This window comes from Protopterus annectens, chromosome 8.part0, assembly GCF_019279795.1.
Source record: "Protopterus annectens isolate FY-2018-M chromosome 8.part0, PAN1.0, whole genome shotgun sequence".
In the NCBI taxonomy this organism is placed as follows: domain Eukaryota; kingdom Metazoa; phylum Chordata; order Ceratodontiformes; family Protopteridae; genus Protopterus; species Protopterus annectens.
Window position 1 is genome coordinate 558,929,274 of NC_056741.1, and position 14,893 is coordinate 558,944,166.

A 14,893-nucleotide genomic window follows, 5' to 3' on the forward strand; every position below is an offset into this window, starting at 1 on the left:
GTCATGGTTCTGCTGCCTTGACATATCTGGTGGAGCCCTGCATTACTCTTCAGCCACATGTGGACATATGTTCAAAGTATGTGCCATGCTACACAATATGATCCTGTGGAAACAGCTGCAGCAGGAATAGCACAGGGAAGGGCCACACAGCCCCCCACTATTGCCAAGGTCCCCACAGCCACAGAGGGACTCGGAGGAGGAACTCCCTGAGCCAGCTCCTGTAGGCAGACGGAGGCATGCCCAGCATGGCCTGGCCTTGGCAAAGAGGCAATGTATAGCACACACACTGGCACTGTAAGGACCCAGGACTGACACCTCTCTCTGACTCACATGTGTCTACTGCAGGCATGTAACCTGGACTAATTGGCTTAACAACACATTACTGTTGTCCTCACCCCTCTCTCATGGGATTGAGTGTCCAAATTCACCTCCAAATTCTGTACAAATGCACAGCTTTTGCTGTGTAGGTTCATAGGTAGGCTCATAATTAAGTACTAGGCTATTGGCCCTAGGGCCTATATAAGCCTAGCCAAAAAGGTACCCTGGCTTTAGCCACCCAAGAAAATTATTTTCCTGTGCCCCTGTCAAGCAGAGCCACAGAGGTGATCCATGGGGTGAATTTCCTATTTCCCATCCATCATCAAGTTTCTTCTTGAAGAGTGCTAATGAGGGCCTTTGTTTGATATAGATAGATAGTTTGTTCCAGAGTATGGGAAGTCTCTGGGGCAGGAATCTATCCCTCCAGCATGTTCTGTGTATTGTGGTGACAAGGTTTAGGTCCCTAGAGCATGTAGGGATTAGGATTTCTTTAAGTGGAGCATGTCCAACAGCTCTGGGTTTGACATAGCTTAGTATGTTAGGCAGAGATTGCCTCTGAGTAGGCGATATGCAATGGAGTAAAGCTGGAGTTTTTGAGATGGTCTGCATAGAACATCTGTTTGAGGCCGGTAATCCTCTTCATGAGGTATTTCTGAGGCCTTTCCAGTTGTTGTAGATGTCTTGTGAGGTACATACCAAAAGGGGCATTGTACTCTATAATGGGTCTAATGAATGATGAGTAGAGGGGAACAATGACCTCTTTTTTCCTGGATGAGAAACCTTTTGTGATGAGGTGTGCCATGTAGAAGGATTTCCTGACTACTGTGGCGATGTGATTATCAAAGGAGAAACTACTGTTCACCTGTGTCCCAAGGTCTCTTATCTCACTTTCGGTGTTAAGTAGACTACCACCTATGTGGTAGCTCATGGGTACAGTGTTTTTACCAAAGGGAATGACAATGCACTTTTTGGCATTGAGCTTGAGGCCATGGCTTTGACACCAGGCATTTGTCTCAGTGAGGCTCTTTTGTAGGATTCCACATCATTAGGAGTTTTGATTATGGCTCCTCATTTGCAGTCATCTGTGAAGTTTGTTAGCCAAAGACCTTCTGTGTTAGCCTGTACTTCAGAAAAGTAGATACCAAATAGGAGAGGTCCTAGGACTGAACCCTGTGGTACTCCACTTGTCACTGGTCTGAAGTCAAATTTGGAGTCTGCTACTTTTACAATGTGGGTTCTGCCAGTGAGCCAGTTGGCAGCCCATCTTGTGACATAGAGATTTATACCTAGTTTAGTGAGTTTATCTATAATTCCAGAGTGGGAGATGGTGTCAAAAGCCTTGGCGAGATCTAGATAGGCTGTGTGAACCAGCTTACCCTCATCTATGGCTTTGGTGACTGCTTCAAAGAAGTCTGTCAGGTTTAGGAGACATGATATGCCTTTTACAAACCCAAACTGGGTGGGGTCCAGAGTTTGGAAATTACCAATATCTTTGTTTATAAGTTCCATGATGATACGTTCCATCGCCTTGCAGACCAGGCTCATTAGGCTAATGGGACAGTAGTTTCCAGGGTTTGTGGTGGCTCCCCATTTGTGGAGTGGGATAACCGTCGCTGTTCACCATTCAGTGGGCACAACGAATGAGGTGAGGCTGTGATAGAACATGATGCTTAGGTGGGGCACTAGTTCATTCTGTTTTTTGTGTAGAATGCAGCCTGGGATGTTGTCAGGTCCCATGGATGCTGTGTTCTTGGGTTTGGAGAGTGTGGTTTTTACCTGTGCAGCCATGATTACAGGAACTTTGCATTCTTCCGGTATAGAGATGGGCCCTTTAGGGGGTGTGAGGGGGGTAAAGTTAGCACTGAACCTATCTGGCAGGATGTTGGCAATTTCAGTTGGTTCTGTATATTTAGTGCTATTGTGCTGTAACTCAGAGCAGATCTGAGTGTTGCCACTGAAATTCTTGACATAGCTATAGAATGCTTTGTGGTTGTCTTTAGAATCAGTGGTGATTTTGTTTTCGTAACTAGCTTTAAGGGATTTTATGAGGGATCTCAGCTTCTTACTGAGGCTCACCAGGGAGTTCCTCCAATCATGGTATTTTACTCTTTTTTGAAACAGTTTCTTTCTTCAGTCTTAGAGTTTGTTTATGGCAGGGGACCACCATATTGGCTTCCTTTTTTTGGAGGATAGCATCTTGATTCTGTTAGGAATAGCACGATCCATGAACTCATGTAAGTGCTTATAAAGTGCATTTGTGTAGAATTCAGCAGTTGTACTTCTATTGTCCATCTGCATGGGTGTCATGAAGTTTTCCACTTCTGTCTTAAGAAGCGTGAAGTTGGCTTTAGAGAAATTTTTATGGTGGTTTCCCAACAAGGGGGGGGGGGTGTGGATGTCTAGGGTGATTAGCTTGTGGTTGGATCTGACCAACCAGAAATTGACCTCTGGTGTGGCACAGTGGTCACCCATGTTGGTAATGACCAGGTCTAGGATATCGCTGCCCTTGGTGGGGGTGTGGATAAGTTTATCCAATGCATTGGAATTTATGAATTCCAGACAACATTGAGCAAAAGACGTGGTACAGAAATGGACAGCTATGGACCTTCCCTACACCCATCCTGCACATCCCTAGCTATCTGTCACTTTGTTTTTCCCTCTGTGTGCCCTCTTTTTCACTACTTTCCTATCACCCTTTTTTCTTTTCTTTTAAAGAAATTAGCATGGGGTTAAATGGGAGTAAGCTGCAATAGGCAGCAGTAAGCGAGTTTGTGCAATGCTAAGTGATGCCTACACAGATTAAGCAGATTCCCATTTAACTGTGTGTTGGCATTGCTTACCATCATGCAAATGCACTTACAACTGCTTAAAACTGCCTTAATCACCCTGTCTCCATCAGCCACTGTTCTGCCCAGCAACAATATAATCATCCCTACCAAGTCTTGAACCCAGGACCCTATATATCATAGTCAGAACAATTTACCACTACACCATCTAAGCTGTAATAATAAGTGCTGTTTTTTCAAATATATCATTCAGTACAGGCATAGAATAGTAGGGAAGAAACACTGTGGAATCAGTCATGTTTAGTATATATAAATATACACATATAGATGTGTATGGTGATAGATAAATATTAAAAGGTATATACATCAGATATATGGAGCTATACATACAAAACAAATATGTATAGAATATATACATATATATTGTTATGTAAACATATGTATAGATATCAAAAAGCTATATATATATAATATATATATATATATATCAGTATAGATATATCTAAACGAAATAATATATATATATATATATATATATATATATATATATATATATATATATATATATATATATATATATACACCTCTTAGTGCAATAATTCTGGACAAAGGCTGTCAAAATTGGGGGACAATGGACCAAGAACATGGTCATAATGTGTGTACTGCAGTTATAAATGTAGAATGTTCCAACAGTAACAGGGTGTGTCAGCATACATATCCAGAAGGATGTAAGTTCTGAAACTGAAATGGATGTCATCATTTACAGACAGAAATCTTCATAGCATCACAGTGATTTACCACAGAAATGAAAATAATGATTCTGTGGAACAGAACATACATATGAGCAATAATTCTGGACAGTCTGAAACAATCTGGCCAGCTGAGAGGTATGCTCAGAATGAGTCCTGACCGGGGGGTGTAAAGCCATGAAACTGGGAACATATACCAAATACTGGAGTAGATAAGGTGACACAGTTGATGCAGTAACACTCTCCTGTCTGTTGTACCATATATTGACTGGAATAACACAAGTCCAAAACCAAATTACTCCCCACTACTCACTGATATACAGCCTCACATCATCCCACTGATGTGTCAGACATACATACCATGTATGAGGGCTAGGCAACAGTACATCTGATAAATATCGGGACATAACATCACAGTAGGGAAACTACACTGAGCTGCTAGGCATGTCACCAAGTGCTGTCTAAACTACAGAGACTGACACAACACAAACCCAATTTTACTATGGGGGAATACACATGTAATTGCAAATATATCAAGCACTACAGGGATGTAACAACACTGATCAACAGATACCAGTGTGAAAGTGCTTACCCGGAACCAATCTCACCACATTCAAAGTGACATACTGGTAAGCCACAGGAGCAGTAGAGTATATGGACTGTGTGAACAAAATCATCACCATGTTTGCTACTTCCACACTACCCCTATATATACTGGCCCAATTCACAGTGTAGTCTGACACCTGACTGTGGTATGGGACATGTCTCAGTCTGCTCCTACAAACATATACAGCTGACAGAGCACCAGAAGCTGGAGCAGCATGCAAATCAGATAGAAAAGGATCCTCAACACTTACATCTACCCCCACACAGGCCAAATAACACATTCACAATACACTGCTACACAATCCTGACAGTCTGTCAACAATTTCCAGAAATACACAGTCCTTTCAACTCTATAGAGTCCCACAGAGTGTCAAGGCTTCATCCTCATATATAAGGCATTCGACACGTAACATGTCTGGTAGTCTGATACATCACTCGGATGATATCTGGAATGAAGTCACTATATAATGATATACTACACCTATACACCTCTTACAGCATGATATCTGGACAAAGCCTGACATATTCGGGGGCAGAGGCCCAAACACAGGGGCATTATTGACATATTGCTGTCATAAACTGAGAAAGTTGCTGGTGTAACAGGGTTGTTGTAACATATCTTTTCTGAGGGATATGAAGTAAAAAACACATGTGGATGTTCCCATTTACTGACTGCAATCCTCAGAATATGCTACTGAATTTCCAAGGCCAAAACATGTGTGAGTAGCACACCAAATGTAAGAGTCTAAACTCTGGCCAGTCTGCGGATAGCCCTACATTTGGAAGTCATGTCAACCACATAACACTGTCAGACTTAAATTCATACAGAGCAGCCATATCCACACAAACCCTGTCAAACTAGCATTAGTTCAACTGTATAACAGCAGTACTTACATTCTTTCCCTATGCCTGGAACTTTCTCCCCTGGTTTGTTGGGCTGTCTCCACAGTGTTTGTTGTAAGAGGTATTCCCAACTACACCCTGTGATGCTTTGTCACACACCTCTATGAAGTACTCCTCCCAGGCAAGGAAAAGGGGCAATGCCTACATAAAGTACTCAGTTATAGGAGTGTGTTTCCATGCTACTGGGCATGGGAATGATACCACAGCTGTTCCACATGCAATTAGCAAGTGGGGGACTCCAGCTGGTGCATAGGCCATCAGCTGCTCATGAGCATTACCTACTAAAGGCAATATGCTGCCTAAACAAAACAGATGTATATCCTACATCTTTCTCAGAGAAAGAGATAGAGACACACACACACACACACACACACACACACACACACACACACACACACACACACACACACACACACACACACACACACACACACACACACACACACACACACACACACATACACACACACACACTGAGACTGATGGAGTATACTAACTGAACTGAAAACAAACAAACAGAGCTATGTCAAACAATCAAACCTGTAATGGAATGTAGTAGGGGTAATGTAAACATGGAAAATAGGAAGTTTAAACAATATTATGTCTCAACAACACATGCCATACTTATACATTGCTGAGCAGAACCTATGGCCATAGAAACTGTGTCTGTCTGCAGTGACACAGAACACAGCTCAGGGCCCTGAGCCACCCCAGCTAAGGATGGCTTAGATATGACAACTACTGGAGTGTGTGTTGCACAATACTGACTGTGACACTGCTAGGCCACATCCAGTGCAAATCATACCATCAGTAACTCTGCTATGTCCAGCTCTGACTTGTGCCTCTTATTTCAATGCCAAGGTCTCCAACCCATATAACATAGCTGGTCTCACCACCCGCTTGTAGAACTTCCCTATCACTCTTAATGGTACTTGTCTGTTACAAATCACTCATGACACTCTTCCCCACCACCCACATCCTGCCCATACTCATGTTGTCACCTCTTCCCCACACTTGCCATTACTCTGAACTGTTTTTCCCAAGTATTTACACCTATCCACCTTTGCAAACTGTACTCCCTGCCTCCTCACCATTCCTCCATCCTCCCTCCCATTCATACACATATATTTTGTCTTAGTCCTGCTGACCATCATTCCTCCCTCTCTAGACCAAACCTCCTTCTCTCCAGGATCTCCTCAACCTGTTCCCTACTCTTACTACAGACCTGTCCATTGCCACTGCAAATAAGAAAGGGTTCATAGCTGATCCTTGATGTACTCCCACCTCCACCTTAAACACACCTGTCACTCCCAATGCAGAACTCACTGCTGTCACATTAGCCTTGTACATATCCTGTAGCATTATTACAGATTCCTCCTCCACTCCTGACCACCTCATACAATACCACAACTCCTCTCTAGGCATCCTGTCATATGGTGTCTGTAACTCCAGAAAGACACAATGCAGTATGTCCCCATCAACACTCTCAAAGCAAACATCACATCTGTACTGCTCTATCCTGGCATGAAACCATGCGGCTGATCAGTAATCCTCACCTCCCTTCTTAGCCTAGCTTCCACCACCCTTTACCATTACATCATGCTTTGACTGATCAATGTTATCTCTCTGTAGTTACTACAGCTCTGCACACTACCCTTATTCTCATAAGCAGTACTCAAATAGATTTCATCCACTCCTCACACATCCTCTCACTTTCCTAGATTACAGTAAACAATCTGGTTAAAAAGACCACTGCCATTTGTCCTAAACACATCCATGTTTCCACAGGTATATCATCTAAGCCAATAGCCTTTCCATTCTTAAACCTCTTCATAGCTATCCTTACTTAGCTCTTGATAATCTGTTGCACATCCTGATTCACCATACCCACATTATCTGCCCTTCTCATACTATCATTCTCTTCATTCAACAGCTGCTCAAAGTAGTGTTTCCAGCTGCTATAAACACTCTCCTTGCTAATGAGTGCAGTTCCACCATTATCCTTTCTCAGTCTTATCTGCTGCACATCCTTCCTAGCTACATGCCTCTGTCAAGCCAATTGGTACAGGTCATATTTTCCATTCTTGGTGTCCAACCTTACATACAATCCATCAGATGTCCCATCCTTAAACTTTGCCACCACTCTCTTTGCCATGCACCCCATCTCCTTATACACCTGTCTACTTTCTGCATCTGTCCAACAATCCCACTTCTCCTTGGCCATCATCTCTCTCTGTATACTCCCTGTACTTCCTCATGCTACCACCAGGTCTCCTTGTCCTCCTTCTTCTGTGCAGATGTCACAACAAGCCCTGTTCTACTCATCTCCCTTACTAGCTCGGATGTAGTTACCCAGATATTTGCTAACTCTTCACTGCCACCCACGGCCTGTCTTAACTCTTTCCTGAACTCAGCCTCACAATCACCCTTTCTCAGTAGCCACCATTTGATCTGTGGTGCTGCCATCACATTCCTCCCCTTCTATGTGATCACCAACATCGTCCCACAGACCAACCTTCCATGCTGCCTAACTCCAATTTCCCCTGTCACCACTTTACACTTACCAATCCCCTTCAAAAAGGCCCACCTGCATAGGAGATAATCCACCTGTGTGCATCTTCCTCCACTCTTGTATGTCACCCTATGCCCCTCAGTCTTGTAATACTATGTATTCACCACACCCATGCCCAATCTCTGTTGCAAATTCCACCATCATCTCACCATCTGCATTTCTTAGCTTAACACCATACCAACACATCACTTCTGTATCCCCTCTGTCCCCTTCACCAACATGCCCACTGAAATCTGCTCCGGTCACCACTCACTCACCCTTGGGTACATGCATCACCATGTCATCCAACCACACCAAAGTACTTCTGTCTTATCCATCACACACACAATTAGCGGAGCATATGCATTAACAACTGTCAGCATTACACCACCAATTCCCAGCCTCCTGAACATCACTCTACCTAACACTCTTATTACCTCCACAAACACTCTTGGCATAATGTTCCTTTAGGTTAACCCCTACACCATTTCCTCTCCCCTACACACCATGACAGAACTATTTGTACCCAACTCCGATACACACAGCTGTACACCCCTTCCATCTGGTCTCTGGCACACATAGTACCTTTCCTCTTTCCAGCACATCAGCCAGCTCTGTCCCCATGCCAGTCATACTCACAACACTAACAGTTACTACCCTCACTACCACACATCTAGCCTTTCACCTCTCTGCCTGCCATATGAGCATCAGACATTCTCCAGGGTATGTCTGTGAATGCAAAGGCTACTACACTATCAAATGACATATGTGTGTTACAGCAATATGAGCAAATTGTCACTAATTGTGGCCCATAGCTCACCATGTATGTGCATTGTCCTACAGATGTCCTCCCCTAACAGGTTGACATGACTGACTGAGCAGCAAGACTGTCATTACAGTGTGCCATACTGACATAGAACAGAAATGTATAGTAGGTGATACCTGTGCATATGTATGTATGGGTAGGTGTACCTGGCTGCCTCATAACAACTGACATGGGATGCAAAATGTCAGGTGAATAAGCTGTGCATGTTGTACATGTGTTTAACCATAGTTTCTGTGCATCCAACAGTCACACCTCTACAGCTACTGGTGGTGTCATTGCTCTGACACAGACATGGCTAGTATAATAAGCATGAGTATCACATTGAAATAGTATAGGTGGCCAACTGTGTTCTGACCCTGTGTCCATGCCTACTACAAACAGATATATGACCACCCACACAGCTGTATGGCATCAGCAGTACCTTACTTGTGAAACCTGTCTCCACCAAAGTAGAGAAAACCCCTTTGCTGGACAGCAGCAATGCACAAAGCACATAATGTGATGCTGTATTAGTTGTACAGGGCAAAGTAGGAGCAGGCACCAACTGGGAAGCATGTCAACCTTTGTCTGAATGAGCATAATAGGTCACAGGTGGATTACTGTAAGGCTAACTATGTCTCAGAGACACCAACCCAACCCACCCTGTAATGGTGGTCAATCACAGCACATACACAACACACCATAGCTACAACCAACCTGCTGCAGACAGGTTTAGGGCAAACATCACCACCTTGGATAGCCATCAGTATAGGTGGATATGCACAGCACATGCACCCCTCCCTTCATCATCATGGATCAGGTCCAAACTGCCTAATCAAAGTTGACAAAAGCAAGTCCCCTTGGAGCCTGATAACATTCCTGTCTGCATCCTACATGAACCCAGGCATATGCTTTCAGTTCCATTACACACTGTATGCAAGCAAAGCCTGAGCACCATTGACATCCCACCTGCAAGGGACACAGCCATTGTCATCCCTCTATACAAATGTGAATGATGAATGGTGGTTTATGCAATGTACTGGTCCTCATTAGGGGAAACATGACACATCAAAACCAGGAGTGCAGTGCATGTTCATGCAGTGCTGCCAGGTATAGGAGTATGATGTGTTTGTAAGTGGTGGCTAATGATAGTCCATATGCATGTGCTGGCTCTGTAAAGAACTCTGGGCAATGTCTGAGGTCTTGTGATGTGTTTCCCTGTGTATGTCCTCCACGTGCCATGCAGCAGCAAATGCCTTACACTGATGCGGAGACAGCAGTCATCACAGAAGCTGTAATCTTAAACTATGGTATCCTTTCTGGCCATAGCCAGCAAAATCTGCAGGACCAGACTGCCCTGTCAGATGAGCTCATCCACAGAGTGAACATGTTGGGCCACCATGGACGCACATACGATCAGGTCAGGCATAGAGCAACTGACCTGATATGTTGTGCACAGTAAAGGGCTGCTGTTTTAGTGAGGATCTGTAGTGCTACTGGTGGGGGGCCAGCCACACAGGCCCAACTTATGGTGACAGAGGAGCTCCTTGCCAACCTTGGGGTTGCCCCCACACAAACTTAAACATGGGAAACAGCAGTTGTGTAGGTGGGTGGCACCCAGGTAACAGGCGAGGAGCATCCAGGTAAGGCCAAAGTGCACATCAATGTAATGAGGTAGCATTTAAACTGTCTTCTACAGAGTCTCTAGATGCATATGTCAGTGCAAAATGGATTAGTGGGTGGGGTGTAGTAATGCACACAAGTGCACATCTGTGATGAAGGACAGCAAATTGTGTAATATCATAGTGTGTACTGTACTTGTGCAGAAACATAGTGTTCATCTTATAACAATGCCTAATGTGAATCTGCTGACAATACCTCTCCCTCACAACTACATAGGTCCCTCTGGTCTGCACATGGGACAGCAACCTGAACCCAGTAAGTGTGGGGTTCCCCTGTTGTGGTTCATGAGTACCTCAGACATGCTAAAGTTAATGCATGTGATCATGCACAACTGTTACACTCTGCCATTTGGCAATATCTGCATGTTCACCTGTGGTAGTGTTTACTGCATTGCAGCATGGTGCTCATGACAGGGGCCTATTTGCAGAAGATGTCACATATCTGTAGCATATCTTATAGACTGTCATTGCAGGACACCTGGACAAAGACCAACAAAATGGGGGGAACAGAGTCCCAAAACTAGGGTCATATTGTGGAAATTAGTGGTATACAGTGCATACAGTGCCAGAATCTGCCACATAACGCATGCACTCAAGTCACTCCACAGCAAGTACAAATACGACTCTGTCATTGTCCATGCTGGAGTGAATGACTTGAGACGTACCTCCCTGGACTACATGAAAAGAGACATGGAAGACCTCTTCGATCATGTGACCCAGGCAGGTATGACCCTAGCCTTGAGTAGCATCCTGCCTTCTGGACACCTCCTGGTATGAAAGTAAGTTGTTAGGATTGTTACAGAATGTTGATACGTATACCCCAATTAATCCTTTAGGTGTGAAAGGGATTATAGATAGAGTACACAACAATTTACGGCTGTTTTTGGATAGTAAATTGATTAGTGAAGATTTGTTTAAATTCCTTATGATAGAGAAGCCAGTGACACCTATATTCAAAGCTCTACCAAAAATACATAAATCAGAAACTGACCCACCCCTCAGACCCATAGTTTCTGGCAGAGGTTGGGTGACAGAAAACATTTCGATTTGGTTGGAGACGGAGTTAAGGCCATACCTAGTCAGATTGGATAGTGTGCTTTTAGATACAGGCCACTTTTTGAAATACCTAGGCCTATGAATTGGATCAGTTTGATGGTGGTTTACTTATGGTAACTATGGACATTCAGAGCCTGTTTACTGTCATAGGCAATGATTATGGGATCTGAGCCATTTCTGAACTTTGCAGGAGTTAGGCGTCACTACACTGAAGATAGATACCATAGGAGGTTTGCTTGGTTTGGTACTGAATAATAATGTCTTTATAGGTGTGAATCAAGCATATAGGCAGGCACAGGGATAGCCATGGGCACCCCTGTGCCAACACCTATGCTAATCTTGTTTTGTCCTTCTGGGAGAGGTATGGTATTGAATAACATGTCATGGAAAGGTCATATCAAGATGTATAAGCGTTTTGTGGACGATATTTTTATTCTTTGGAATGGGGACGATAGCTCTTTAGCTGATTTCGTCTCCTACCTACATACCACCACATCATTTTTGAGGTTCACGGTTAACAGCTCACGCACAGATTGACTTTTGGATGTCAGGGTACAGTTGACAGAAAATGGCTTTTCATCCAGTTTGTATAGAAAAGACTGCTGGAAGAATACCTTGCTTTCTTTTGATAGTATGCACCCTTGACACATATTTCCTAATATAGTGCAGGGACAGGTTGCTAGGATTTCTAGAATCAGCAATGATGATGCATGCTTCGAGCAAGAGTTGGGGACCCTGAAGGACTGTTTTCATACCAGGGGTTATGATAGGAAATTGGTGAACAACAGGATGGAGTTTGGCAGAAATTATAGGAAGGATAGGTATAAACCATGGCTGAGAACCGTTGATACAGGCATAAGCTCACAACATGACAGGGCCAGTGGACATGATTCTAGGTTGACACTAACTTATGGCAGTAATATAGGTGATGTTTGTGCACTGATCAGAGGGAATTGGAACATTTTGACTAGTGATGTAAGTTTGAAGGGTATGCTAGGTGATAAACGGTTTTAGATATAAAAGAAATAAAACTTGAAAGATTTACTTTGTAGGATAAGACAAAGACCAGTATGGATAATCTGGCCATCACTAAACAGGGCACTTTTCCATGTGGGCTATGCAAGGCGTGTGCTTATGTAGATAGTAAGGGTGTTTTGTACATCCAGTGACTGGAAGATTGTTTGATTTGAAAGGAGAGCAACTTGTAGAACCACTGATGTGGTTTATTTGGCTGAGTGTCAATCCTGCACAAGTTTTTATGTGGGCAAGACCAACTGTATGTTTAAAGTTAGGGTCTTGCAGCACCTCTCCGATTAGAAATGGAGACACCATATGCATTATATAGACACTTGGTAGCTCATCCTACACATAGCTTCAAGTTTAAAGTGATAGTGAATGTGAAGTTGAACAAAAGAGGGGGAGACATTAAACAGTTAACAGAGCTAGCTGAATCTAAATGGATAATTGAGTTAATGGCACACAGGAGTCCTGGGCTTAATGAAGTCATTCCTATGAGACCCGCCCTTAAGAACAGGTGGGTTTTTTACTGATTTTTACTGATTTTCTATTGGTTTGTATTTGTTTTAAAATGTTTGGTTTTGGGAGATGCTTTATCTGATGAAGGGCAAAGGCCCAAAGCTCATCACTTGTATGTCTATTTTTAATAAACAGAAGGAGTTGGTATTCGAGCAGTGTCCAGTCTTATTTGTTTTTGGATATTTACCACAGTATAAGGATAAAATGATTGACTTCAATAATTGGCTAAGCTTCTGGTGTCATTCAAAGGGGCTCCAGTATTTGTCTGCCTGGGAAGACATAATCGACAAACCACGATGCTTTGCCAGAGATGGCCTGCACCTGTCACCTATGGGATTCAGGTTACTGGCTAAAGCTCTTGCCACCCCTATAGTGCCTTTTTTAGGCAAGGTTCAAAGGATAAAACCACCACCGTAACAGATACAAGCATGCAAAATTTGAAGGTAATGCTACTCAATGCCAGAAGTCTAAACCTCAAAATGCACTCTCTTGAGGCACTCCTAAAAATGGAGAACATTGATATCTGTAAAGTAACTAAGACCTGGTTCAAGGCTCCAGGGAGCACCCTGTAATACCAGGCTACAATTCTTACCACACTTTTCGGCCACAAAACCAAGACCGAAACACTAAAGGTGGAGGAGTGTCCATATTCACCAAGGATATTCACACCTCCAGGCTACTTCCACAACACAATGCATCTGAAATTCTCCAGGTGCAACTAACACTAGGTAAGACTGCACTCCAAATTGTAGCTTGCTGCAGATTCCCCACCATGCCTCAAGATGCTCACTACTCCTTTCTAAACATACTGAAAAATATTAAGATACAACCAAACACCCTAAACCTGGGTGATTTCAATTACCCTGCCATTAATTGGGAAAACTACTCAGGTACCAATTCCTTTTCCCAACGGTTCTTGGAATTCATAAATTCCAACGCCCTGGATCAACTAATCCATTGTCCCACCAGGGGCTCCAATATCCTAGACCTGGTCATTACCAACATGAGAGCTAGATGCTCCATGCCAGTGGTCGCCCCTTCATTGGTCAGGTCTGACTATAAGCAAATCACCTTTGACATCCACATCCAAACCTCACCCCCCAGTAAGGAAACCTCCTTAAAAAACTTCTTCAAAGCTAACTTCATGATACTCAAGTCAGAAGTGACAAACTTCACAACACCCACGCAGATGGGGTCTTGAGGTTTGACTGCAGAATCGTACACTAAGGCACTGTATGAGCACATCCACTTGTGCATGAATCGTGCCATCCCAAATAGAACCAAAAAAAGGAAGCCAATCTGGTGGTCCCCTGCTATAAACAAACTATACAACAGAATGAAGAAACTGTTGCAGAAAAGAGGAAAATCCCAAGATGCAAAAAACTATAGTTATGTCAAGAATCTAAATGGCAATACTCAGATCTACTCTGAGCTACAACAGAATGGCATTAAATATACTGATCCCAAAGATATTGCCAATATCCTGGCAGATCAATTTAGTGCCGACTTCACCCCCCTCTCACCCCCTAAAGAGCCCATCTCAATACCAAAAGATTGCCAAATTCCGATAATCACAGCCACACAGGTAGAAACCGCACTCTCCAAAGCAAAAAATACAGCATCCATGAGACCAGATGACATCCAAGGCTGTGTACTACATGAACTACAAAATGAACTGGCACCTCACCTAAGTGTCATGTTTAATCATAGCCTCACCTCAGGTTTCATGCCCACTGAGTGGCGCACTGCTACAGTTATCCCGCTCCACAAGGGAGGTTCCGCCTTGGATCCTGAGAACTACCGTCCCATCAGTCTGACAAGGCTGATCAGCAAGGGCATGGAACGCATTATCATGGAACTTATAAACAAAGACATTGGCAACCTTCAAACACTGGACCCCA